We start from the raw sequence: 24619 nt of genomic DNA on the forward strand, positions 1-24619 counted from the left end.
TGTTTCTCTACCTTTTAGAAAAATTTTATACTTAGATTTTGAATTGCTTTATCGGTAAAACCATTTACTTCCCCACCTTGAACTACTTTCAGTTTCCCAATCAGCCTTATCAATATTTAAACCAAGTTTTGCAGTCTCATAAAAAAATTGATGTCAGCTCGTTTATGTGCGGCGGATGTCAAGAGTGTGGCGAAATAATTAAGTCTGTTAATTTACAGAGGGTATTATTATTTACATTTGAACCTATTCTCGTTATTTGGAAATCCAACGGATTCAAAATTAAATATGTTTTTTAAAAAACATTCGGAACAGAAAGGTAGAACACTAGATATCTTCGAAGAGATTGAAATTTACATTGACCGCCGTTCAACCCAAAAGCAAGTAGTTAATGAGGAGGTCACCAGTAGTAGACAATGGTTCTTCCGCATTTTTGGCGAGCGGTTGCCGAACAAATAGAGGGTAAAAATGCGAATAAAACTCTGCATTTCCATATTTCATTCGGTTAGGTTGTGTTCTCCTGTGTATTTTATGGTTTATTTAGAAACTTTTAGCTCTAGACACTGGCTACTAGTTTTGTTCCTCTTCTTACTGCATGTCTTCTGCATAAAATGTCTTTACTGAAAATTCTGTATGTATTTCAATCTTGTCTTTACGTCAAGTTGGCATTAATTTTTATTCATAATGTAAGGAAAAATCTGTATACATTTTATGTCCATAATATGTACCCAAATTACCACTTTTAATTACGTGCAGGTCATATACGGCAGCATCAAAGATTAGATTTAGATTAGATTAGTACTTGTTCCATAGCACGTACGCCATCCAGCGTCAGTAAGCTCTGGAGTATGTAACTAAAACCCTGTATGTCTTTAAATATGTCTGTGCCTAATGTTGGTATTACTTTTATTTGTAATATAAGAAAAAACAGTATCAATATTGCAATATATATTGTAATTATTACTTGCTATTATGTATCGACCATATTTAAATTTCTTTGATGTTCAGTTGCGTTTCGGCATGTGCCCTGTTTTAAGACACTTGTGTTACCTTGCATGATAGTAAAAAAGATTTTCTTTTACCAATTTCTCAACCTATCATCTGAAACGGGGAGAGCCCAAAACGCGTAAGAATAATAAATGGATCCAGAAACAGCCTGCGACCAACCAGCTATTTCAAAGCCATTTTCATCATTGTGATTATAATGGTCGCTCGCCTCTATTACACTTTTCTGCCACGTCTGCTATAAATGATCAGCACCATTGCTGTTAACAGTAGCGTTCGAATCGAAACAAAACATTACTGTTGCACGTGGAAAACATTTGACGCTTACTGAAATAACTTAATTCACCAAGTTGGACATTTCGAACACACTAGAAATCTGATCCTGACAAACATTCTGGATAGCAGCAATTTGCGAATCTAAGCTTAGACAAGTGGGCTAGAATAACAATGGCTTAGGCACAGTGGCAAATATCGTAATACAAGGTTAATCTGTATCAGGCTAAAACAGTGAAACCATCCGTAATGCCAACACAAACGGCTCAGCATGTAACATTTATTTTCGACCTATTTTGTATCTGTATAAATATTTCTATGTCAGTTTGTATTTCTGCACATGTAGAGTGTTGTATCTGCCACGGAAATTCTTTGACTATGTATACATACTTCAGTTATGGGAACTTTTTGAACGATGTTGTTTAAACTATTCTTGTGGGTTTAAATAACTACTGGAATGATTGTTATATAATGTACTGTAAATAACTTGGTTCATAGTTAGGGAATGTAGGATTGAATGTAAAAGATGTGAGGGAAGCCCCGCAGCTACGGAAGTAGGGGGGCGGAGTGGGAAAGGTGTGGTTGGCGCGCAAGTGGCAACTCGTCCTGTGTGGCTGGCGAGAAGTCTGGGCTGAGCAGTGCTGTGGTTAACATCTCGCTAGCAGTAGCGGATCATTGTGGCTCATATTCTTGGAGTTTTGAGGCCAGAGGAACTGAAGAGCAGTATGTATGGGTCTCGGATGCTGCATCTGGTGATACTATAATCATATCATGGTTTTTGGCCCTGTAAAAATATAATTCCGACGTCAAAATGATATGTAACCGATGTTAACAGCCACTGCTTTTTACACTACCAGTGCCACCAGCCTTCCACTAAATTGTTTATATTTGGCGCTCTGTAAATGGACGAGGTATTTGTGAAATTTGGTTGATTTTAATAACAATTGTGGTGTTGCTAAAAACTCTGTCTTACACCCGTGACTATCCCAAATCACAAATCTGGACAGGAATCCTATCCTTGTGAATTTAATTCCGAGTGTCCTAGTTTATTATGGACAGACTTATTGGCCAGCTGTAAAATTAGTTGTGATTGCATTATAATTCGTGGAGCTATAGAGAGTAAAGTTCAGTTTTATATTCTGAGAAATACTCCATTTCCAGAGCATTTTTAAATTAATCTGCAGTCGCTTCCTTAAATAATTTGCCTTACTTGAAAAGCTGCTTGAAAGTAGTAAAGTTGTTAGTTAAAAGAACAATAATATTGATTTAAAGTGAAAAAGCTTATTAATTGTTGCATTTATGAACTTTGATCAGAAGTACAAAGTTTTATCAGCGTTCATGTCATGAGAAAGTGTTTGAACTTGCATTTAACGTTGTGTTGGCATGTGCGCAGACAACTATATTTTGAGTAGGTTAAAAGACTGCTTATCAAAGCACATTTGTTATTTAAACATTTATAGTTTGTTGCGCTTTACTTAGTTAATAATTATTGATCAGAATACTTACCCTTTCTTACACATAGTTGTGTAGTTTTGTTAATGAGCATGGTTCAAACCATGAAAGTTTAAGGGCCCTCATGTGCTAGGCTAGTTAGTTAATAACGCAAAGCAAAGGCTCCTTCAGAGCCAGTGTAGGTAGATTTGTATTCTGTTTAATTGCTTCAAACTGAGCTTAAGAAAGAAATACTTACTGTGTTAGCTATTCTATTGCACGTTGGTTAATGCACAGGCATAGACACCCTGTACTAAGCAATGGAAACTATGATTATTAATAGACCCCCTGATTTAACTCAGAATCATTTAATCGTTTTCCCTGTTTAGTATTGCTATTAGTTTAATGTGTGTTGGTGATCGGGTCTATAAACTGGTGCATCTAGTTCATTTAAGGTACGTGTTGTTACTGTTACTGTTACTGTTTGCTATGTCATTGGCCATGTGTTTGTCTGACTTTCAAGTTAGTAGTACATTTATCTGCAAGATTAGATTACTGTGTTGTGGTGTGAATACATATAAAGAAAGAGTTTAGTGTGTGTCAAGGAAGCTTAGGTTAGCCATAGCACTGCCTTCTGCTTTATTATATTGCTTGACACAAGAATGCCTAATTAGGTTGACGACCGATATTAACATGTAATGTTACAACTTGCTTTTGTGCTGGGAGAACGTCCGATCCTGACCAACACGTTTACAGTTGGTTATACTCTAGTGGAGTGTTTCAGAAAAGAATCCCAGCCTGATTATTCTGTTCCCGTTAGGTTATCTGTTATCTCACGGTCACAACTTACTCAAAAACTCCTCGCAGAGGTTTAACGTTAGCATCGATTGCCGTTTAAGGTGGTCGGTGTTACCGTTACAAGCACTATACCCGATACTGGTAGGAAACCGTATTCTGAGGCCCTGCCGCGCGGGTTAGCCGTGCGGTCTTAGGCGCCTTGCACGGTTCGCGCGGCTGCCCCCGTCGGAGGTTCGTGTCCTCCCTCGGGCAGGTGTGTTTGTTGTCCTTAGCGTTAAGATAGTTTAAGTTAGATTAAGTAATGTGTAAGCTTAGAGACCTATGACCTCAGTAGTTTGGTCCCATAGAACTTACCGCCGCGCGGGATTAGCCGAGCGGTCATAGGCGCTGCAGTCGTGGACTGCAGCCACAGGCTGGTCCCGGCGGAGGTACGAGTCCTCCCTGAGGCATGGTGTGTGTGTTTGTCCTACGGATAATTTAGGTTAAGTAGTGTGTAAGCTTAGGGACTGATGACCTTAGCAGTTAAGTCCCATAAGATTTCACACACATTTGAACATTTCAACAGACCTTACCACAAATTTCAATTTCAATTTTTCTGAGGCCCTGCACGCTGTTTTCGATCTGGAATCGTTATATGGACTGAAATTCGTGACAATATAGTTTCCTAGCACATAATGTAATCCATATTGCTATTATAAAAAAAAATAACGGAAACAAGAAAGTATAATTCTGTGTCATTAATGATTTGAGGGCCTAAATGAAACGAAATTCTAAAAGCGGAAGTTTTGCAGATTTGCAGACGCTTCTCACCGTCATTGCTAGTTTTATGCAAGACTGTGTCTTTAGTATACTAATATTACACGCAGATATAATATTCACCTTAAATGTAGAACTGTAAGTTTTGGGGGGAAAAGAGAGATATTAACAGTATACCAGTGACTCCCTTTAGAAAGCACAGTGGAACCACCGGACCCACCATTCTCTCCGAGGACGGTTCATCGTCAACACTGGCTATTATCCACAGCAGAAAGCTTAGTAATTTAACAAAAACATGGCACGTTGTTTACTAGCCAGAAATCGCATCTTGCAGCTTCAGCAGCCACGAAGTATCAAATCCCAACGATGGATATTTTTCCACTACAAAGAGTCGAAAACATTGATAAATACGGTGATAAGCACTCTTTCCAAAGGCACCGTCGATATTTCGAGGTTTCCAGCTTAAAAGCTCAATAGTCAGTTGCGCAGCTCGATGAAATTGATGTGAACTTTTCCTTAGATTTCCATTTCCGTGCAGCTCTAAAACGCACACTGTTATCAGCCTTTCCGTTCTTAAAATTAATCCTATAGTATTCTCTGCTCGATACAGCCATACACTCTAATATTTGATCTCAGTGATTGTGTTGTTACATCCGCTACCCGCAGCGCATGCGCATCACGTTGCTGCTAGCACACGGAAGTACTTCGTGAAAGTGGTTTCCGGCTGTACAGCGCGGGCTGCCCGCACCGCAGCCAAGTTGCACTGGCTGCGAGCCAGTTCCGGAGCGACCGGAATGCCCTTAATCGCATCTGATAGGATCAATGCAGAGTTTAGTCGCTGATTTGACATCGAAAGTTGCTCTTAACACAGTGCTGCGCGGTGAAGAAAGTGCTTACAGTCAACTGTGAAAAACAAGAGTTCCCCTGAATTATACCACTCGGGGCAAATAACGATACCCGACAACTAACTTTAGAATAGTTGAGTTCTGTACCCTGCAAAACATCTTCGTATTATGCACTCGCACGTTAGAAATATATTAAATCTCTTGGATCAAGCAACCTTTTAATACTATGTGGTTCTTCAGTTTACATAATGTAACACTTGGCGCGAAATCATACGTTTACAAGAGTAAATGAGGGGTATTAATCGACAAAGCAAGCAGTGCAGCTGGTCGTAGAGGGAACCAACTTGGGCACGTGAACAAGTGAAGCCATGATACAGATCAAAGTCAAGTGCGTTGTTATCTCGCAACGCAAACACGGAAAATGATCGAGGAAAATTCCTCCGCTTGCTATTACCTTCATTAAAGTTATTGACGACGAGACGCAGAAAAGAGTGGAAGTGCTGACGCAATAAGTTACGGAACGCGGAAGCAAAGTGTTAAAAGTTCAGTAAGATTACAACGTGTAAAAAACGGAAGAAGGTTCACAATACTTACGAGGAGAACACTGTAAGTACGGTAACTCGATTTCCCAGAAACTTCGCTTAGTAGAAGAGGAGCCTAAATAAGCGAACACGTGTCTTGGCTTATCCGTAGATACTCGACCGTTTCTGAGAAAACGACCGTCAAAGTTTTTGACGTATTTGAGGTGCCTTTAAGCGGGCGATAAGCTCAGCCCAACTGGTGGCACAGTGACTAGCGTACGGCCGCTCACTTTTGGGACCACTGTTCGAAACTTATTTTTTTTTCATTTGCCTAGCCATGTCCACAGAAGGTTACTACTGTACATGAATCTTTCGCATCAAGTTAGACCATAAAAGGCCCTTTTATTAATAGTAAAATTACATCTGGGTTTCACAATAAGTCTCACACATTTATTATACAATATATGTGTGTATGGTGTATTCATGGGTTACAATCTTTTTCAATTCCCATACTTCATTCTTATATATTTCATTCTTATATCAGTTCCTACTTCATACATTTTATTCTTATGTTTACTCTCCAAGAACAAAAAATGGCTCTGAGCACTATGGGACTTAACGTCTGAGGTCATCAGTCCCCTAAAACTTAGAACTACTTATACCTAACTAACCTACGGACATCACACACATCCATGCCCGAGGCAGGATTCGAACCTGCGACCGTAGCGGTCGCGCGGTTCCTGACTGTAGCGTCTAGAACCGTTGGGCCACTCAGGCCGGCTCTCCAAGAACATTTGGTGTATTCACTTGGCTGGAGCATCGCGCCAAAGCGGATTTGCCACAGCGACATTTCTTGTTAAGGATCCCACTCGGGAAAGAAACGCTTTTAACATCGCTGAAAATTCCAAGCGCTGTCAATAATTTCGCGGCATACCACTCATAACGGCTTACTTTTCCAATAATTGGCGTTTGCAATTGATGATGGTCACGATAAACTACAGGAATTTCACCGAAAACAATTTCAAATAATTTTTCCACTCATTAATTGTTTTTCCTTTAAATTCATTCATTTCAATATACATCGGAAAAAACTCATGTATTAATCCTCTCGAACATGGATAGATAAATGAAAAACAAAAAAAAATGAAAATAGTTGTCGGCTTTCGAATTCGGGGCCCGAAAGCTTAAGGCCGCGACAGTGGACCTTGTGCCACCGTCTCGGTGGAACTGTTTGCTCGGTAAGACACACATAAATTACCGCCAAAACGTTGACCGTCGTTTTCTCAGAAGCAGTCTAACGTCTAAGGAAAAGCCGAGGCACGCGTTCGATTAGTTTGACCCCTCCGGCAGTGAGCGAAGTTTCTCGGAAATCCGGTTACGCCGCTTACCGTGATCTCCTCGTTAGCGGAGTAGAATCCAAGTCCCTACCCCAGAGAAGTTGTTGTAAAGTACAAACAATAAATATCGCACTGACGACGTGGATAATGGGGTTATTACTCAGCGGTATCTACGATTTTATGAACGTTACGAAGAAAAATCAACTTTGCGAAAACTTCACAGCTTTTGACGCACGGAGGTGGGCATCAGAACTAACAAGGAAACTGACGCAAAATATTCTGTTCATGGGATAAGGTTTTAACAGCTTTCACAATACAAGGATCATCTTGTGCAAACGAAAGGACATAGTTCCATCTCATTTTACAAAATTTCTGCACACGAATTATCGTGACTAGTGGCTTCTGCAGACGAAACGTGATTCGTACAAATTACACCGTGAATAAATGTTGTCAAAGTGATGGTGCGCAAGAAATATTGTGGAGCAAACTTGCCGGTCAATATTTCGTTTTATGCAGGATGTGTTCACAGCCTCAAACTAATTATTAAACAGGGTTGTTTCATCGCTGTGCTACGCACGACATGTCGTATGCACATACAGAGTATGACAACTGCCTTCTTGTAAGAATACTGGAGTGTACGCTACTACTGACCCCCCTCCCCCATGTTTTCTTCTGGGCATAAGCAATGTCGTGCTCCCAGCCTGGCAACGTATTCGGTTCGCTTTCTCATGTAATTGTAGTACTTGCTGTGTTTAGAAAATGAGTTGCCGATTCATTTCACTTCCTTTACATACAACGCGCCCCATAATAGCCGAAAAAGTACACCAAGGATACTCAAGCCAGGAATGTTCGTAAATACGCGCAGAAGAAAGGCATTTAGGGTTTGGTGCCGCGTCGAAGCCGCAATCATTACAGACCGGACCAAGTTAGGCTCGCGGAAGGCTGTAGAAGCAATTAAAGTGTGTCCTTCAAGGTAACCATCCCAGTATTTGCCTTAAGCAAGACCTAAATCAGAATCGCCGGATGGAGATTTGAAAGGCTATCACCCTACATACGAGTCCACTGTCTTAGTCTCTGTGTCATCTCGCTAAATAGCATTACTTTGTAAACAGATGCTCTACGTTATCCGTGCGAAACACGTAGTCAGGAAACAGTTCGGCATTTTCAGAACAGTAAACACTTATTTATCAAGCAGTTCGTTAATGACGCATGCCGTTCCACGTTGGATGGCGTATCATTTAGCCCGTATTGCGTAGGGTGTTACTGCCAAGTTAAAACCTTGGCCTAATTTCCGAAGAATCAAATTGACAAGCCATTCCTAGTTCATTTTGAAACCATATCATTTTAGATCACGTAACTAATGAGGAGGTATTGAATAGGATTGGGGAGAAGAGAAGTTTGTGGCACAACTTGACTAGAAGACGGGATCGGTTGGTAGGACATGTTTTGAGGCATCAAGGGATCACAAATTTAGCATTGGAGGGCAGCGTGGAGGGTAAAAATCGTAGAGGGAGACCAAGAGATCAATACACTAAGCAGATTCAGAAGGATGTAGGTTGCAGTAGGTACTGGGAGATGAAGAAGCTTGCACAGGATAGAGAAGCATGGAGAGCTGCATCTAACCAGTCTCAGGACTGAAGACCACAACAACAACATCATTTTGTATACCTATTCGTACACAGCAATTAGACAATGTGCAGTACTGCTACTCTAAATGTCTGGAGTAAAATGAAATAACACTGTGGTGCGGAATGTTCGAAGAAAATGGTTCAAATTGCTCTGAGCACTATGGGACTTAACATCTGAGGTCATGAGTCCCATAGAACTTAGAACTACTTAGAACCAGCGGTCGCGCGGTTCCACACTGAAGCGCCTACAACCGCTCGAAAGTTCGAAGAAATTCACTCTGTATTGAGTCGATTCCTTTCATATGGTAAGTAAGCGATGTACTTTCTGAACAAGATTATCACAGCACTTACTAACGGATCATACGAGGTGCATTCAAGTTCTAAGGCCTCCGATTTTTTTCTCCGGACTGGAAAGAGATAGAAACATGCGCATTGTTTTAAAATGAGGCCGCGTTCATTGTCAATACGTCCCAGAGATGGCAGCACCGTACGGCAGATGGAATTTTACCGCCAGCGGCGAGAATGAGAACTGTTTTAAATACTTAAAATGGCGACGTTTTCCTTACTTGAACAGCGTGCAATAATTCGTTTTCTGAATTTGCGTGGTGTGAAACCAATTGCAATTCATTGACAGTTGAAGGAGACATGTGGTGATGGAGTTATGGATGTGTCGAAAGTGCGTTCGTGGGTGAGACAGTTTAATGAAGGCAAAACATCGTGTGACAACAAACCGAAACAACCTCGGGCTCGCACAAGCCGGTCTGACGACATGATCGAGAAAGTGGAGAGAACTGTTTTGGGGTATCGCCGAATGACTGTTGAACAGATCGCCTCCAGAGTTGGCATTTCTGTGGGTTCTGTGCACACAATCCTCCATGACGACCTGAAAATGCGAAAAGTGTCATCCAGGTGGATGCCACGAATGCTGACGGACGACCACATGGCTGACCGTGTGGCATGTTGCCAAGCAATGTTGACGCGCAACGACAGCATGAATGGGACTTTCTTTTCATCGGTTGTGACAATGGATGAGACATGGATTCCATTTTTCAATCCAGAAACAAAGCGCCAGTCAGCTCAATGGAAGCACACAGATTCACCGCCACCAAAAAAATTTCGGGTAACCGCCAGTGCTGAAAAAATGATGGTGTCCATGTTCTGGGACAGCGAGGGCGTAATCCTTACCCACTGCGTTCCAAAGGGCACTACGGTAACAGGTGCATCCTACGAAAATGTTTTGAAGAACAAATTCCTTCCTGCACTGCAACAAAAACGTCCGGGAAGGGCTGCGCGTGTGCTGTTTCACCAAGATAACACACCCGCACATCGAGCTACCGTTACGCAACAGTTTCTTCGTGATAACAACTTTGAAGTGATTCCTCATGCTCCCTACTCACCTGACCTGGCTCCTAGTGACTTTTGGCTTTTTCCAACAATGAAACACACTCTCCGTGGCCGCACATTCACCAGCCGTGCTGCTATTGCCTCAGCGATTTTCCAGTGGTCAAAACAGACTCATAAAGAAGCCTTCGCCGCTGCCATGGAATCATGGCGTCAGCGTTGTGAAAAATGTGTACGTCTGCAGGGCGATTACGTCGAGATGTAACACCAGTTTCATCGATTTCGGATGAATAGTTAATTAGAAAAAAAATCGGAGGCCTTAGAACTTGAATGCACCTCGTATGTCTACGCATTTGAGTCTCCCGGCTGGATGATGGTGCCCAGTCACAGTGTGTCCAAGGAGCTCTGGACCACTTCCAAGTAGAGCGGTGAAAGTTACAGTTCGAGGACTGTCTCAGAAAGTGTTCACCGGTGCGTAAGTAGCAGCTGGGGGCGTAGCTCAGATGGTAGAGCGCTCGCTTAGCATGTGAGAGGTACCGGGATCGATACCCGGCGCCTCCAGACTAACTTTTTGCTCTTGTCGCGAAGAATCAACGTAGAGAACGAGAGTGCGACGCACTTGAGAGAGCCAAACAATTTCCTCCCAATAGTGCACACGTGCCACTCGGATGATCATAAACAAAATATTAACATAAACAATCCGAACTCAACGTAGTTCCCTTTATCATTGGATTTACGCAGAACACAACACACTTAAATACTAGATATAGTGTATATGACATCACATACGCACAAGAGCGTTCCCTGACAGTTAAGATATGTTTCTATATCATGCGATTACACGATTTTTCCGATGTAGCGTCATGTGTAACCAATATTCAGACACACTCTGGGCAGTCAGGAGTGCTCTACGCGCGTAAGAGCACAAACTGCTCATCCGTCCTCGTAAAATGTTAGTAATGTTGACATCGGGGCACTCCATTGTTGACTAACTGTACTGCGTATCTTGCTAAAATCGTTGATGCGTATCTTACTAAAATCGTTGATATTTACGACACAGATGGCCGGCACATGATCGTGACCAGGTTTTAGATATTGCAAGTATTCTAAAACCTATATGAGAATTTAGACTTTCTCGGCGAATATCATTGATGAAATCTTCTCTGTTTGTCAGCCTACAAATGGCGTCGTGTTGTCGCAACGTTTCAATTAGGTTTCTGCTCGTCATCTTAAGGCCTGAAGATAACATGTAGGAAACACGTTAAAACGTTGTGACAACACGATGCCACGACTCAGCTAACAACGTGAGACGACTTAAGGCCTGAAGATAACATGTAGGAAACACGTCAAAACGTTGTGACAACAAGATGCCATGACTCAGCTAACAACGTGAGACGATTTATTTTAAATCGGCCTCTGCAACAACAAGAAATTGTGCATCTTTCGTCAGCAAACGCGTTTTGCTTCATGGATATGTTATGAGTGGTCTGTAAAGAAATACATTTACTATTTGGTTTGCTTTCTAGATCCAAAAACAGGTCGTTACGAAAGATATTGATGTGTGATTTTACTTACCTTTTTTAAATTAATTTAAAGGAGTCACATAGTTTAAACGTTGTCTTCGGCGAGAAGAACTGATTGATACAGCTCTCCACTTTAGTCTGTCCTGTACAAGCCTCTTCGTCTCTGTGTAACTACTGTCGCCGACTCCGTTTGAACTTACTTACTGTAGTCAAGCCTTAGCTTTTCACGCCTTTGGCAAATTAAGTCCAGTGATGTCTCAGAATGACTCCTATCCTTCCTTTTCGTCAAATTCAGTCGTAAGTATCAACTCTCCCCGATTCGACCCAATCCCGCTTCATTAGTTACATCCGATGAGTACATCTAACACTCAGCATTCTTTTGCAAGACCGCTTTTCAAAAGCTTCTTGTTTGTACTGCTCATCGTCCGCGTTTCACATCCGTGCGAAGGTGTTCTCCAGACAAACACGTTCTAACTCAAACTGGAATTAGATGTTAACGAAGTTTTTTTAACAGAAAATCTTTTCTTGCAATTTCCAGTCTGCAGTTTGATTCCTGTTTACTTCTACTGCCAACAGTTATTTTCCTGCCCGAATAGGAAAATTCACCTATTGCTTACAGTCTCATTTCCTAATGTACGCGTCACCTGACTCAACTGGACCACACTTCGTTATTTGTGTTCTGCTTTTCTTGATATTCATATAAGAACTTCTTTTCAAGACACTGGCTACGGTCCTGTCTCAATCGGTTTCTGTTAAGTGCCTTCGACTCAACTACCGGCTTCGTTCTGTACAAGCTATAGATAACCTAGATAACCTTTCACTCCCTATTTCTGATAACTCCAGTATTTCAAGAAGTGTACGTATAACGAAAACAAAAATTATGTAAAACTAAGAATTAAAAAGATAAATAATATGAATGGTACAGCAAACGATTTAGTGTTGGGGTGTTAGTGCAGTTATGTTATCATTGGTATCTTAATATGTACCCACATCAGTGTGTCACAGAATTTACTACCTGATGTTTTCTGCACTACGAAATGGAATATGCCTGACAGTATAGACTAACCCCTTTGCGCCCATGGGTCCGCACTTCAACACCTGACCCGCTGCCCAAGGGAAAATTGTGAGTCGGGGCCTCAGGCCAGTTTGTCATATTAGTGCATGAAACGTTGCAATTTATATAAAGGTTTGTCAGATATAAAACATGTATAATAAAAAAGCACCTTGTGCACACAGCCATGTCTGTATATGTAGCTCTCACAGATGATTGTTACGTCATAAAACTCACAATATACAATAAAATTCACAGTTGAACATCTGTTTACGTTAGCTTGACGTGTTCCATCCATTCACTACATGATATGATGTTGTTCAGTACACTTTGCTCAGTCACCAACAGAAATATCTGGGCTTAACCCCTAATACCCCTGAAACATCTAGAAACGACTCTCACAGGTGACACGTATGTAAGCATCCTGTCTGATCACCTGCATCCATTCATATCAATTGTGCATTCCGACAGACTAGGGCAATTCCAGCAGGACAATGCGACAGCTCACACGTCCACAGTTGCTACAGAGTAGCTCCAGAAACACTCTTCTGAGTTTAAACACTTCCCCTGGCCACCAAACTCCCTAGCATGAACATTATTGTACATCTACAAAAATTTTCTGTTCAACATTTATGAAGCCTATGGTTATTTGATGGAACCTGATGTTAGAACTGAACGGACAATGCGCTAACTTCCCATACCCAGACCGTGATCGAAACAAAATTAAAGTAATTACCAAATCGTGAATGTGGTACTGTCCCTGCCACGCAGGGAAATACGATAATTAGAAGAAGGAGAAGACTAGATTGATCTCATTTTCCTCATGCCCACATCCTGTCCGTTACCAATGAAGGTCGTAATGTAGTATTTCTGACCAACTAAAGGAAAGGAAAGAAGATATGTCAATGAAAGATCTACGGCGACAGCTTGATCTCTTTTTATAATATCTATGAAAGTATCAAAAGTATGAGTCATGTTACCATTGTTTTAGTGATATTCATTGAGAACTGCGAATCGGTATTGGATGTTATTCTTATAAACATGTGTAAACAATTCCATATTGTACGTAGGTAGTTCAATAAACAATGATCACAATTGTTTCCTCAGAACATGTACAATGAAGCGCTAAAGAAACTGGTATAGGCATGTGTATTCAGATAAACAGATATGTAAACGGGCAAAATACGGCGCTGCGGTCGGCAACGCCTATATAAAACAACAAGTTTCTGGCGCAGTTGTTAGATCGGTTACTGTTGCTTCAAAGACAGCTTATCAACATTTTAGTGAGTTTGAACGTGGTGTTTTACTCAGCGCACGAGCGATAGGACACAGCATATCCGAGGTAGCGATGAAGTGGGAATTTTCCCGTACGACCATTTCACGAATATACCGAGAATATCAGAAATCCGGTAAAACCCCAAATCTCCGGTCGCTGCGGCCGAAAAAAGATCTTGCAAGATCGGGACCAACGACGACTGAAGAGAATCGTTCAACGTGACAGAAGTGTAACCGTTCCGCAAACTGCTACAGATTTCAATGCTGAGCCATCAAAAAGTGTCAGCGTGCGAACCATTCAACGAAACATCATCGATATGGGCTTTCGGAGCCGAAGGCCAACCCATATACCCTTGATAACTGTGCGACACAAAGCTTTACGCCTCGCCTGGGCACGTCAACACCGACATTAGACTGTTGATGAATGGAAACATGTTGCCTGGTCGGACGAGTCTCGTTTCAAATTGTATCGAGCGGATGGACGTGTACGGGTATGGAGAAAACCTCATGAATCCACGGACCAAGCATGTCAGCAGGGGACTGTTCAAGCTGCTCTATCCTCTGTAATGGTATGGGGCGTGTGCAATTGGAGTAATATGGGACTCCTAATACGTCTACATACGGCTCTGATAGGTGACACGTACGTAAGAATCCTGTCTGATCACCTGCATCCATTCATGTCCATTGTGCATTTCGACAGACTAGGACAATTCCAGCAGGACAATGCGACAGCCCACACGCCCACAGTTGCTACAGAGTGGCTCCAGGAACATTCTTCTGAGTTTAAACACTTCCCCTGCCCACCAAACTCCCTAGACATGAACATTATTGGGCATATCTGGGATGCCTTGCAATGTGCTGTTCAGAAGAGATCTCCAGCCATTAGTACTCTTATGGATTTATGGACAGCCCTGCAGGATTCATTGTGTCAATTCCTTTCAGCATTACTTCAGACATTAGCCGAGTCCATGCCACGTCGTGTTATAGCCCAGACAGATGGACGTCCGAGGGCACCCGGTCTGGCCTTAGGGTCGATCAGGCCGTGATGTCTGATCCAGTCTGGCCATGTGTTACTGGGTTTTATGACACGTGTGTGTGGGCGTGCATGATCGTATTGAATTATTGTGAGACCGAACACGTCGGAAACGGTGACTGGGTTTATTCAGAGTCTTCACATGTGCCTCTGAATTAATGGCAGAATCTTTCGGCAAAACATCCACGAGAATAGCACCATCTCTATCCCAAAAGACTGTCGTCATGATTTTGCCCACAGAGGGAACTGTCTTGAATTTCCTCATTGGTCATCGCCAGTGGGGCCATTCCAGTGAGTACCTTTTTATTTCTGGCTGAAATTGATGCACCACCGTTTCGTCACCTGTAACGATTTGTGACAGAAAAGCCTCTACATTGGAGTCAAACAGCTCCATCACTTCGGAAAAAATTGATATTCTTTCAATCTTACGGTCTGTTAGGAGAATTCGTGGGACTCATCTTGAGCAACTCTTTGAATATCCAAAAGTCTCAATCATTGCATACAGAGTTCTATCTCTCATCTATAGATGCAGAGCCAAATGTCGAGTTGCGATGGGTCAATAATAGCATACGCACGATTCACCGTGTTGGAACAGTAGCCGTCTCACAGGACGTCTCGAACGTGGCAGATCAGATCTCTGAGCTTAATTCTCTTCACCCATCGTCCAATAGTACTCCTATCAATCGCATGTTTACCATACATTGCTTACAAATGTTTATGAATGCTCCCGAAACCAAGAATTCAACTGTACCACGCTGCTTGTAACAAGTGTCTAGCGTAGAAGCTATTTTAATGATTCACTTGAGTTCCGACATATGCCGGAATTGTTCAAAACTCCGCACACTTGCAGAAGAAACGTTACGTTTGAAACGGGTAATAGGATGTTTTCTTACGTTTATATTAACGGCTGTAAAAAAACATTGGGGCGGTTTTGTCGAACAACCCTCGTATATACTTGCATGTACTACGGTTTTAATTATAACTACAGTAATTTGTAGCTCCATGTTGCCTAATCCCAAATCATGTAATCGATGAAATAAAATTAATAAGTACAAGTTTGTAGTGAGAACGCTGCAGTATAATCATTGCCACCTGCAGGATAACAGGTAGGAGTCGATTGCTGCTACTTAATGATGTGATGAAGGTCAAAGGAGCGCTTCTAGGATCGCAAAAGGGGGTATATCCTATGCGAAAGTGTAGCAGGAATTCTCAGGGAACTTAAACAGAAATCGTTCGAAGAAAGTCGATGTAGTTCACGCGAAACCCTGCTGAGTAAATTTAGAAACCCGTACTCGATTAACAGTGTGCGACCGTTACGTTGCCACCATCGTATACGTCGCGTAGGGATCGTGAGAATAAAATAAGAGACATAAGCTCGCATAGAGAAACATACAGTCACGTTCCCCTCGCTCAGTGCAAGCACGAAGTGAATAGAAAAGAAAACCGATGATATTGTATAATATTACCTCTGCCATGCACTATGCAATGACTTGTGGAGGATGTACATTATGAAGATGTAGATGTAGCAGCGAACACTAACTACAAACCTCCGCGAGAATCGACCATGCAGCAATACCTCAATTTAACACACAAGCTAACAGATAATTTAACGACAACGTCTATTTATGCTACAGCTTAAATGTTTCCGAAACTATTGTAACAGGATTATGCATTCGCTACCAGGACTGACATGATGCGATCTATGAAGAATTTCATACAACGGATAGCCCAACACGTTGCTTTGTATGATCCATGTTCACCAATTTACCGAATGTGAAAGGGACATCTGTTCGTGAAACAGATCCTTCGTGTACATTGTGACATTACAGCCTTTATCACTGCGATGTTTAACATGTAAATGTTTTTTTTTTTTGTATTCGCGTTGGTATGTGCGAACTTTTAACATATGCAAATGAATGTTGTAACCAGATATCTTTGCCGCGCTCCTGAAAAGCGCAGAATATCACGATAACTATAAACTGTTATACGCTGCTATCGATCAGTAAAAAAAAAAAACAATGCACCTATGTTTAAAAAATAACAATTGCCAATTTTTACTTCTGCAGGGAGCCGCGCTGCTCTCTAGCTGTTCTTCTGTGAATGTGTTGCGAGTCGGACGCAAAAGTATTGTGCTCCATACTAATATAATCATTTTATTGTAAATTTAAGAGTTTAAGTGATTAAAATATATGTAGCCACAAACAAGCGAGAATGTGTATCACGAAAATTCGCTCCACCGCCACATTGGGTGGCCATGTTAATGTAAGTTTCCGTTTCATAATATAATACTTGAAGCCTTGAAGTTTATTTAATTTCAAAGAAAATCTCTCAACCTTATTTTCATTAATTATACTTGTGATAATCTTTTCTGTTTAAAAGATTTATGCAGCTTTTGATCCAGCGTGTGTTCTGTCGGAACAGGAGGCTGTCGTGACGACATCATTATAGTATTTATTCCAAGTTCTTTCAGTTCCGTTTATATGTTCGTACAAATCCAATTAGTTGGTCCCTTAGGTTTCTTTCATGTAACTTCTGTCTGTTTTCTCCGCGCGATCTTCCTCCGAAAAAAAAATTTCTGTTCATTTTTTAGTAATTTTCGATATCGCGAATGAGAAAAGACAGCCGCCTCCTGCTCCGAACGGAACACCACGACTTTTCTAACGTCGGAGAGTACCGCACGAATTTTCCGCTAAAAGGTAATAGAATTTCTTAAAGCTGGATCAATTACACATGTTGCTGCTGTTCTCCGACAAATCTGGTGTGATTAATAGTAATTTATTCTGTCACGACAAAAAGAACCAATTTTATTTTTACCAAAGCAACAAAGCTTTCAATTAAATTACTAAAAAAAAATCATACAAGAACATAATAGCATGAAATTATTGGTAGTGCTAAAACGGCGTAACTCAGCGTATCTTTAAAGGCCTTCGGTCGCTTTGTTCAGTGATTATACTTGGAACTTATGTGCTTCGTCGAGTTAGAAGAATCCTATTCGCCTTTAGTTGTCCAGCCTACCGATTTTTCGTGAAAAAAAATTCGTGAAACGCACTCTCCAGCCCCAATCCAGAAAATTCTCTGCCCCTGAACTACATCTTTGATTGATAAAGAGCAGATAGCATTATATTTCAGTCACTGTCTTTGTGACAAACCGGAAAGTTGAAGAAAGGTTGATTCGCACTAGTCCCTACAGAAACAAACCTAGTAAAGCACTTTGGGGCCTATCTAACTTTCCGGCTATACATTTTTGGAAAATTTATGATGGTCCTTGGATATTTTATGGCATTTAATGTGACTTCTACCTGTGTCATTGATTTGTTTGCCATCAGGCTACAACATGAATCTAATTCCAGTTTTAGCTGGTCTCAAGTCGAGGGAAGGGAAGCAGAGACCATTTCCAATACGACTACTACAGCACCGCAGTGTTAAAATCACACTTCGGGTTGATGACAACTTCGTTTCAGTTAGAGGCGCGTAATTTATTTCTTCTGTGTACTATGTTGTTTGTCCATGATTTGCATTCGTGTATTTTCTATTGTTGTAATTAGGACACAAATTTCTACTCACTTATTGTCAACAGTAAATAAAAAAGACCCGATTGTCATTAAGAAAAGCGGACTCTTCCGCTGGTAATTAAAAACTATTAAGCAAACTTACCAACATGTAATGAGTAGGGGCTACTCTTGAACTGGTGAAGTCACAAAGAGGAAATACGTAATGTTTTTCTTTCTCTCAGTTAGGATCAACACCGAGGAATTGGACCTCTTTGTGAGGCTGCTGCTCTCTCGTATTACAGTAGCTGCATTTCTAAAACTAAGAGCGATTAATCCCTGTGATACATACGAGAAACCGTAATACTTCGTAAATCTCCCGGCTATAACCGCCCACCCAACCTATGTCGCAGAGCACTTCAATTTGGCCTGACAAACAACCTGAGTTCACTGCAGTTAACTTGCTACACGTTTCGAATTAGCATTAAGCTGGGCTGGCTCTATCGGGTCCTTGTATTAACTGTGCAGCACACGACTACACAACACGATGCATTGCGGTTCGTACCATCGCTTGCAGAGTCGAAGTATATAACTCAGATGAATGGGCCGACATGCTGTAATAACGGCACCAGTGCCAGCTGCATTGCGCAGCTGTGCCCGGTGTCCTGTTGCTGGAGGTGGAAAATATCTGACAGAATATCTCTGCGTAGGCGACGTTAGCTTTATGGTATGGACGCAGAGGGAAGGCCAATGATGGTCAACGACAAGACGACCTCAGCAGTGTTGTATCTCGAACGCACACAACGATAGTTCACTGTCGATATTCTTGACACACTTCATAACGATTATGTTGACGCAGTGGAAGGAGGTGGGGGTACCCAATGAGTGATATGTAAGATTACGCAATGTTGGGCAATATGCTGCCACTGGATTGTGTGTGTGAGAGAGAGAGAGGGTACATAAACTGGGGAAAAGAGAGCGTTCTGCATAGAGTCTCCGATGTTGTGGCATTACATCAGCCACGTAAGAATACGGCCATTGGTCGACCCTATATAGGCAACAAAATGGAGGGCTCTGATTGGCCTTGAACACAAGGAAGCACTTTCCTACCCTGTGTCAAGGAAAAAAAGCTACAGTCGGAAATGGACGGCTGAGGTGAACGGCTAGGCACTTTTTAGATATCGTTAAATGTAACTGTCATTGTTTTGTTGCGATACGCGAATGTAAGACGGTTGTAATCTGCATATGGCGCAGATGACAATATGACTGGGCAAATGTGTATTGCAAATCACCACAAAGGAAATTACTAGAATTAAAAAGCGCATCCTTTCAAAAATTGTGCGCGCTATTGTTCTACCATTAACTCCTGTCAGACTTCATATTGTTGTACACTATTAAGCCAGTAATCCAGATCCGGAGTTCAGCGAATCCATGACCAGCGCTTCTGCTGTGCAGAGAGGACATCATCGTCTGCAAGTTGCAGGTCAGTGTATTTCACGTACCAACAGCGACGTACGGCGTACGTACGTGTCTCCACCACCAACCTCGCCTAGTTCAGACGTTTGGTCACCAATAGGTTCTGTGAACGGTCTTGATTAAGCAAAGGGAGTGTTGAAACTTCAGGGTCATCAGCAAGACGGATTCGGCATATACATACATAAGATGAACTCCAACTCTACCTACAATATTTCGGAGGTTGTTTCGTAATAACGTAATTACGATTTATACGGTTTGTTACGCAATTTACTTTTGCTTGTGTGACAATACCTTCACAACAATGAAAATCCCTGGAATATGCAAGTGTCTTCGAATGTGAATGTGAATGTCGTGCGACTAGGGCCTCCCGTCAGGGAGACCGTTGGCCTGGTACACGTCTTTCGATTTGACGCCACTTCGGCAACATGCGCGTCGATGGGGATGAAATGATGCTGATTAGGACAACACCCAGTCCCCGAGCGGAGAAAATCTCCGACCCAGCCGGGAATCGAACCTGGGCCCTTATGACTGACATTCTGTCGCGCTGACCACTCAGCTATCAAGGGCGGACTCTTCGAATGCAAGAAGGGAGGATCCACTTGCTCGGAGGTGCCAACATTTGGATTAAAAAAATGGGAACAGCTCAGCATAGCGCCATTGTGCTGCTCTTGCACGGCATTTAGCAAAGTGCTTAGCGATCAGTTCTTCACTAGTAAACGTACACTGCCAGAAACTAGCAGTAATGCGTGCAAGCCTGAGGCCGAAGAGTTTAGCAAGCATTACTGTTGTCAACAACCAGTACCATGAATGATTGGAATAAGTTTGTTTCCAACAAGACGTGTTTCCGACGTGATTGTGGCTGCATAGTGGGGATGAACAGACTTTCAATGTGGAATGGTAGTTGCCAACTGAACCAGTGTTTTGCAGTGGTTATTGGAGACCATTTGTAGCCGTTCATGGACTTCGTTCCCAAACAACGATGGAATTTTTATGGATGACAATGCGCCATGTCACTGGGCACAATGGTTCACAGAACAATGACCTGGTCACCCAGTTCGTCCAGCATGAATCCCATCAAACATTTATGGGACATAATTGAGAGATCACTTCGTGTACAAAACCCTGCACCCGCAACACTTGCGCAATTATGGATGGCTACAGAGGCAGCAAGGCTCAATATTTCTTCAAGGGACTTCCAACGACTTACTGAGTCCATACCATGTCGAGTTGCTGCACTGTGCCAGGCAAAAGGAGGTCCAACATGACATCACGATGTATTCCATAGCTTTCGTCACCTCAGAGTGTATCCAGAACCTAATCCAGTCCGTTTTGTAGCTGTAGCTGTCTAGGAGAAGTACTCTATCTGCAAGGTAATTCCCATGCACACAAATTACGTATTACCTTAGGCAGTCTCCAAAATATTGTTTATTTCCCATCACCAGCACAATCACTACACCTGTCCCCGCTATATATTTGTGTGACATGCATGGTTACGGCCAAGTTTGTTTTTCGTTACCTTTGACATCACTTGACCCATTGCGACATCATGTGAAAGTACTGTAAACCATTACATTCCTAAATGACATCCAGAACTTCTGTGCCCTCTTTACACATGATTAAAATACAGCAAAAGGAGTCTGTAGAAGTTACTGAAATTGTTTCCCACAACAATGGTTCAAATGTTTCAAATGGCTCTGAGCACTATGGGACTCAACATCTGAGGTCATCAGTCCCCTAGAACTTAGAACTACTTAAACCTAACTAACCTAAGGACATTACACACATCCGTGCCCGAGGCAGGATTCGAACCTGCGACCGCAGCGGTCGCGCGGTTCCGGACTGAAGCGCCTAGAACCGCTCGGCCACAACGACCGGCCCACAACAATGGATCCCCAGGTTTACCTCTGTAATTATGATCATTTAAAGAGAACAACCGTATATTACGTTTCCAGAATGAATCTTTCATTCTGAAGCAGAACGTGCATTGTTTAGAAACTTCCTAACAGATAAATGCACTGTGCCATAGCGGGATTGGAAGCCGGAACCCTGTCTTTCAGGGCTATGCTATTGCCCACTGAGGTGTCCAGGCACACCCGCTGGCCCGAAGACCCGTCCCTGAAGCATCAGTTTTGTTCAGTTCTGGAGATACTGGCAAAATAAAATCTGTGGGAGTGGACCTTTAGCCAATCCTTGCCAGCTCAATTGGCAACAGCATTACCCATCGACGCCAAAGTTCATGATTCGAGTGACCCATTCACAAGAAATTTTAAGTTGTTTCATTATGTCATAAAATAATCTGCTTCGTGAGATACCTACTACGGTATTGTACAAACTCCATATCTTATAACTATTGTTTATACACAGAGAAAAAACGTATGAAAAAATAGCGGATTCACTATGACACATTTAATTCAAGACTGTCTTACTGTTATTTGTCTGTAGTGTTCATAAATTTGAAGTTTCAGCATCAGTTCCATTTCATATCATCTCTTAAAAGTGTGGATTAAGTGTAGGTTTTCCTCTATCCATTTGATTGGGCGCTCACTGTGTTTTTGCCTGTATCCGTCATTTTGTGAGTTAACAGTTACCTAAAAAAATTTTTTGATACAACTGTATGCTTCTCCTCTCACTGCAAATAAGAGCGTAGTGCTTGAACAACTTTGTGTCATATCAGATAAAAGTGAAAGAATGTTCACAATCAATCTTCATATGTGATGATAATGTCTCCAGCAGTAGCAGTGGAAACGTTAGGTAGTCACTTGAGCTGAGGTTACAGTGCAGATATTCAGAGGTCAGCAAGAGTCTGGAATAAATAGTTCGTGTAATGTACCTTTTGTGACTCAATAAATGTGAGAAAAACAAAAGCATCTACGACAGCAGCACGAATCCCAATTCATTCCTACATTTCACTGAGCATCAGCATTCGGGGAGGCCTTGACCTCGTTACTCAGTGGAGGGTACAGCTACCGATCAATAATAATGCGCCACATGCACTTCAAGGGCTTCAAGTTAAGCAGGCAACACGGCTGTGTCGGAATGGAAGGCTTGCGTGTTCGTGCGCAGAACATCGCCGCCAGATGTATTCTGTCGTCTTTTTATTCTGATAGTCGGCCCATACTAAATACATGTATCTAAATCCAGTATCGCTGTGCAGTCAACAAGTTTGCGAGATCAACAATTGATCACTACTGATGCTTGGAAAAACCTTCCCAGGTTTTTTTATTATCCCAGTTGCAGTCTCAGCAATTGTACGCAGAATTCCATCTATTTTGCATCAGCAGTGACAGAAACTGGTTAAAGAAAAACCTTTCCGTACAAAACAATCGGAAGATAGAGCTGCAGAAAACCAGTTATGCAATACATAAGTATTCTCTTAACAATATTACCGGCTCATACTCGTTTTCGATATTTTTCCACTGTAAACCTCCGTGCTCTTTGTAACATATGGTGTGTGTATGTATGGTTGCCTAATTCTGTCTCCGCAATGGAATTCTTAGGCCTTCAAATGATTAAGATAGATGACCCTATCATATGCAAACTACACCTTGAGATTTCCATAAAACGAACTATCGTGTTGCGGTTTTACTTCAGTTTAGTATATCTGACCAATCATTCCTCTCAGAATGATACTAGAATGAATCAAATTGTGGATACCGTAAATTACTTATTCTCAAAAAACATTTAGAGTGTAAGAAATTGTATAAATATCAAGTACACAATATCAGATTCTACCCTACATGTAATTTCGAGATTGGCGGAACATATGTTTCACTTTCTGCAGGTCGTTCCCCCAGTTATTACATGGGCACAAAGTTGGCTAATACTATTTAGCTGTGAGAAATGGAAGACCTTCACCCTGATGAGTACTTTCAGAAAAATCTCAGTGGACAAAAAAATGAAACTCGGTATATCTACTGTGAGTGTTTCCCTATCCGCCGATCCGGAGTGCACATATCACCTATTGACGTGCGACTAGGGCCTCCCGTCGGGTAGACCGTTCGCCATGTGCAAGTCTTTCGATTTGACGCCACTTCGGCGACTTGCGCGTCGATGGGGATTAAATAATGATGATTAGGACAACACAACACCCAGTTCCTGAGCGGAGAAAATCTGCAACCCTTAGGATTGACAGACTGTCGCGCTGACCACCTTTTTTTTCCTTCGTTGCTGACCGTTTTGTTTGGTTGTTGCGGACATCACATGACATCCGTTCAAGTTCGATTATTGATCCTTCTACCCAGTTTTTTTATTACAGAGGCCAACCAGCTCTCTGACAGAACACGCTGAGGTACCGTGCCGGCTGCAAGTCTTTCGATTTGACGCCACTTCGGCGACTTGCGCGTCAACGGGGACGAAATGATGATGATTACGACAACACAACACCCAGTCCCTGAGCGGAGAAAAATCTCCGACCCAGCCGAGAATCGAACCCGGGCCTTTAGGATTGACAGACTGTCGCAATGACCATTGAGCTACCTGGGGCGTACATATCAACTATTAAAGGATTGAAGTACTGAGTGCAGTTGTACTGCACCAATGCTCTACTGGGGCGTTAGCCAATGTGCACGTACGTGGTGTACCTTCAATCCTCTGTCTACACAAGTTTTCAAACTCCCACAGCTGAAACTTCCTCAGTACAAGGTAGAATACGAGTCAAGAGTTCTGTTTGCTCATTAGCCAAGAACTGAAATTCGACTCAAGTATTCTCCCGTAAAGAACTACAATGTTTGTCAGACACCACAGAGAGCTAAAGAGACGCCACTGGAGTAAACAGAATAAGAACTCTTGTCATGGAGAAACGACTTCACGCGCTCCCTGTATGGAAAGGAACACTTTTCAAA

The 24619-nt window shown here is 42.0% G+C and overlaps 1 non-coding gene across 1 annotated transcript; it reads left to right on the top strand.

The window, feature by feature from the left end:
* The first annotated feature begins 10420 nt into the window (after positions 1–10420).
* Positions 10421–10493, top strand: Trnaa-agc (transfer RNA alanine (anticodon AGC)). The gene has a single exon. It is a non-coding gene; the product is annotated as a tRNA-Ala (tRNA).
* The last annotated feature ends 14126 nt before the right edge of the window (positions 10494–24619 follow it).

The sequence above is a fragment of the Schistocerca nitens genome, chromosome 1 (genome assembly GCF_023898315.1).
Source record: "Schistocerca nitens isolate TAMUIC-IGC-003100 chromosome 1, iqSchNite1.1, whole genome shotgun sequence".
Classification (NCBI taxonomy): domain Eukaryota; kingdom Metazoa; phylum Arthropoda; class Insecta; order Orthoptera; family Acrididae; genus Schistocerca; species Schistocerca nitens.